Raw genomic sequence first — 5,608 nt, forward strand, 5'->3', positions numbered from 1 at the left:
CTGTGATTTTAAAAGACAGAAGTCCATTTATACTTTTTAGCTTAGGGACTGATGGGTTTGTTCAGTGTAGGCAGTGGAAGGGCATTGCTGATAATTAATGGCATGTAGAATATTGGAAGGTGAGCAAATGAATGCAGCTGAGATGGCCTGGGTAGTGTGTTAGGTCTGGTGATGGTGTTGTTAGAGTAAATATGGAGACAGAGCTGGCATTTGGGTTTATTGCAGGCCCTGGTCCCAGAGTCTGTGTCCATGTTAGGAAGTGCATTAATGTGGGCAATAAGCTTTTTAAGGCTGGGGGTGTCCTTAGGCAAGAAAAGGTTTGCCTCCCAGTTGGAGGAAACAGGTCCATCCCTCCATTGGACAAACAGGTCATTCCCTATGCAAAAGGAATCCATGGACAACTTCAAATTGTAATCTCCCATTGAATCGTCTGTGTCTGAGGTCAGACACTTCTAGGTCAGCAAAGGAATGTCTTGGAAAATGTTCTCCTACTGGTTGTTGAGCATCGTGATTTTTAATACACATTTATGTCCAGCAGGATTTGAGTCCAGTGGCACCTTAGGCACCAACATGATTTTCAGTGTATAAATTTTTAAGAGTTAGAGCTCATTTCTACAGACATGGGATTATGTTCCTTTTGTATATTATCCAAAGTCAGTGCATCGTCAGAAACATAATGATGTCAGACTAAGCAATGCCCTTCTACTCTCTACATCGAACTGTCATGTCAGTCCCTACTTAAAAGAATAAATGGACTTCCTTCCTTCCTTCCTTCCTTCCTTCCTTCCTTCCTTCCTTCCTTCCTTCCTTCCTTCCTTCCTTCCTTCCTTCCTTCCTTCCTTCCTTCCTTCCTAATGTTTAAGAGGTCAAAAAGCATCAGAGGAACCTAGAGATCTTGTGACATGGCCTTCTGCAAAAAAGGTGGTGTCTTGCTGCTCATATAGCCTGAGCATATTCTTCAAAGTAAAAAATACGAACATAATAAAGCGAAAGAGCTACCAAGAAAAAGAGCAATTAGATACTTTGAAACCAGAATAAAGGAAAGTTGCATTCAATCCAACAGGAAAAATTGCTTACTTCTCAATTCTGATAAGGGGAGGCTCCATAAAGGTGATTTGATGCAGAGAAGTAAATTTCATACATAGGATTCCACCAATGAGGAGGTCTCCTGGCCTGTAATAATTCCGTGGTTCATTTAAATCTTTAATCAAGTTCAATGGGCATTTTGCTTTCAGCATCCCACAAATAACATTGTGAGGCAGCAGCAATACCACCAGAACCAGCGCCAGCATCCTGCCTCTGATCCCCAAAGACCCCTCCTTTCTGTCTGCCCCTCAGCTCCACTCCCAGCTAGTTCGGAGAATCCAAGCCCCCCTTCTGAAGTCAAGGCAACAGAGACTCCAACATTAGAGCCGAGGCTTCAGCTCTGAAAGGGGTGATATTCAAGCTGCCGCCGGCACAGTTCGCTCATGCCTGAAATCCCCACCCAGATTGTTGTTGTCACAGGAGGCATTTATGCACAGGAGGAAGTGACTGTGTCTGTCTCTTGATTCTGATGATGTCATTGTTGTTTTTCAAGGTTCTGTTTGATGAAATCCCTAGATGAGAAGAAACCACCACGATGTCCGTAATAATAAGGGGCAGAATTGCTGATGCAACCTCCTCCAACTTTCTGCCATCTTGTGCACAGCAGGAGAAAAACATGTTTGTGAGACCCCACCAATTCCACTCCATGTTCTCTGTTTCAGCCCTGCCTTATGGAATGGCCTGCCTGTTTGGGTTGGAAACAGAAAGACCCCCCACATCCTTTGTTTTCAACTAACTGCAAAACTGAATTATTCAACAGTGCTGTGCCATCCTAATGTGGTGGTGGAGAGTAGACATGGGTACAAACGGAAAAAAAACCCCGAACACGCTGCTCGTCCTTGCCGTCGATGAACATGGACAGACGAACAGTAACGAACATCTCCTGTTAACGAACATTGTTCATTGTTCATGGGGGCTACAACGGCCCCCGTTGGACTTAGAGCCAAGCTACAAGTGACGCCTGACACAGGTTGGACACTTGTCAGCTTCCCTCAAGTTTTGATGGGAAATGTAGGCGTCCTGGTCTTGCAGCTGTAATGGAGAACCAGTAACAAAAAAGAGGCTTCCCCCGGTAATAACAGTCCAGTTGGAGGCAGAAAGAACCCGCACAGGAGAATGCAATTAATATAGGTAGTCAATATATAAGTAAGTTCATATATTTCCACAGGTTATACACCAATAATTAATATAAATAGCACATAGCACCAATGGAACAATTCATGGGTGTGTAACCCCAGTACAATACTAGTTTATATTGACCATCCCTATGTACAAAGTCATACAAAAATAATTACTCGTATCCCAGTCGAACACACCCCAAAGGTTTTCACAGGTAAGTCCAAAGAATTTAAACTTCCACAGGTATTTCCAACAAATGTTTCAAATCATTGATTGTATGAAGTTGGCTTTCTTTATTCCTTTCTTATTTCCTTTTTTCTTTTTATAGTTGGAGCAAGTGAGAAGAAAGAGATCCATACGGGGAGCCCAACAAGGCTATGATGGAACAGGAAAGTCCGTAAGGATCTCTGTGGATAATAATAACAGTGGTATCTTCTATGTTTTTTTTCTTTTTCAGGTGAAACATGAGAGAATGCAGGAAACCCTACTGGAATGCAGAGTACATGCCCAGAACCGTGGCTAGCAAATTTTCCAATCAGCTCTTTGTCTATACGACTTCCTCAGGGGCATTCATTTTTCTCTCCATGCTGTCTGCTTACCCATGTCCATACTTTTAAGATGCTCAGTTTACACCACCCAAACGATGTGGAAAGATTCCAGCTTCCAGTTACGAAAATTTTATTAGCTTCCCTACCACCTTTTTACGCTCCTAGTCTACAGCTAAGTTTCATGGCCAGCAACAGCCATTTTATATCTATCTATTCAAGAAGCCAGAAATATTGGGACGGCTTGTGGAACTCTCAGACTCCTGAGGACTAGGAGGAAGCGAAGACACAAGCCTCAAGTGAGAGCAAGAAAGCATCTTCAAGGCAGGCAGACCCCAAAGAGAGGAGGCTGCTTTCCCAGCCATCCTTCCTCCCGGTCTTTCCTACATTGACCATCCACAGGGACAATACAAGGGTAGCCTTGCACTCATTAGAGTTGGGGGCAGAAGTGTGGATTTAATCCCCCTCATATGTGGTTTACCTTCATTCCCATGGGGAATAGCCCCATTCCCATAACACCTTCCAGTATGCCCTAAAAACATGCCAGCCAAAGAGGGTATGATTGGAGAAGTTACATTCCTTATTGAAGACTAGCAAGAAAGCCCATAGTGGGAAAAAATACAACGGGCTCTAGAAAGGGGAGGGCAGATAGGCAGGCATTCCCTCCTCCTCCGTCACTAATCCTGGCCAGTGAAGGAGGGAGTGGGCATTGCCACCTGCTCCCTGCGTGATCTTGGCCAAGTGAATGGGGATGGGCTTTGCTACCTGTTCCATGCATGATACTGCCGTGCAAAGAGGGGTGGAACAGCAACCTACTGCAGTAAATTTAAAGACACAGTACTGAGATCTAAATATACAAAGTCTTTATACAATATAATAGAAGACACACAACATAGAAAATAGGTGACAATAACACAACACAGGCTACAGTCCTCCAATCAATTCAAGTTCATAAGGAAAATCTTCCATAAATCTCCAGTTGGATTCCCATGTGCAGGTAAGTGAAGAGTCGGCTTCCTGATGATGTATCCAGTGGTGGAGGCACCAGCTGTGCTGTGAGGTGGTCCCAGCTATCAACAACTCAACAGGTCACAAGCTGGACATTGCCACCTGCTGTGCTCCTGATTGCAGACGGGTGAAGGGGGAACAGGCATTGCCTTCTGCTCCACACTGATTACAGATGGGTGAAGGGGGGTGGGTATGACCACCTGCTCAGTGCCTTATTCAGGTAGGTTGAAGGGAATGAGTATTGCCACCTGCTCCACTCCTTATCTTGGCTGGGTGAAGGGAAGAAGGGCATTACCTCCTGGTCTGCGCCTGATCCCAGTCAGGTGAAGGTGCGGGGCAGGCATTGCCACCTGCTCCACTCCTAATCCCAAGCTAATCAACTACTATAGGAGGCAAAAAAGAAATACAATTTCTCCAAGGTATTTAGTAATTTTTATCAAAAAAATTTTTTTGGTTATATAAAGTGCAGACAGTGCTAAAGTGTGTCAAACACATACAAAAGTTATGCAAAAGTTATAATCCAGTATCAATAGCATCCACGTACTAATACACGATCAAATTTCACAGATTCATGACCATAACAGGTAATTCATAACCATAATAGGTAGATAGTCCAACTGGTGCAGTAATCATATCACTTCTTTTTCAGAGTGGAGACCATTCTCCAAATGGGAATAGAGCTGCAAGTCATCATCCCAACAGCCTATGGGTCTTACACCAGCCAATTATCAATTCCCGTTTCACCAGACAAGCTTCCTCACGGGCGTAATATCACAAACTTTGATAAAAATTACTAAATACCTTAGAGGAATTGTATTTATTTTTTGCCTCCTATAGTAGTTGGTGAGCTTGGTATTAGTTCTTACCTTGGTATTGGTTCTTACCTTTAAAGCCCTGAGCGGGTTGGGACCGGCATATCTTCGGGACTGCCTCCCTCTGTATGTTCCCTGGAGACCGCTTCCATCAGCAGATAAATGTTTACTGGTGGTCCCCAGCCCTAAGGAAGCCCGCCTTGCTTCAACCAGGGCCAGGGCCATTTCAGTCCTGGCCCCAACCTGATAGAATGCTCTGCCAATGGAGACCCGGGCCTGGTGGGACATATTATTGTTCCGCCAGGCCTGTAAGATGGAGCTATTCCGCCAGGCGTTCGGTGGTTGAAGGGGGCGGTGCCGTGTCGGCCTCCCATCTTTGGGGTGGGGGGTTCTCCCCACTATTGCACCTGGTTAATTTATTTCATTATTGTTTATTGTATGTTGATTTTAGAATTGTTGTTTTCTTGTTTTTATTGATTTTAACTTGTTCACTGCCCAGAGCACCTGAGGATGGGCAGTTTATAAAATGAAATATAAATAAATAAATAAAAATCAGCAGGATTGTGACAGAACTCCACTAAACCCCTCCCTGGAAAACAAAACAGAGAAGAACAGTACAACCAGAATAATGCCAAAAGATAATTACACTTTTAAAAGAGCAGGAACAACTTGGTATCTTCCCCTCCTGGCCAGGAACCAACCTTTTATACCTGTAAAAGGAAAAAAAAATCTGCTTGGAAACTTTGAAATGCTGGCTCCAGATATTCCAGAATGTCTATGGAAATATTTGGAACAGTGATAATAGTATTACTGAGATTTTCAAATATCCATAAACTTAAATGTACCCCCAAAAGAACAATAAGACATTTTCCAAGTATAAGATTGATGAAAGTTACAATCAAGTTCCAAACTAGGTGGCATGCAATTTCCCTATAACAGACAGCAAACAAATTGGGTGATAGACAGTAAGATTTTTTTTATTGTCCTTATGCATTCAGGAATCAGGATATATCAAGGAATCTCCTCATCACTTTACAT

This window comes from Eublepharis macularius, chromosome 4 (genome assembly GCF_028583425.1).
Source record: "Eublepharis macularius isolate TG4126 chromosome 4, MPM_Emac_v1.0, whole genome shotgun sequence".
NCBI classification, from domain to species: Eukaryota; Metazoa; Chordata; class Lepidosauria; order Squamata; family Eublepharidae; genus Eublepharis; species Eublepharis macularius.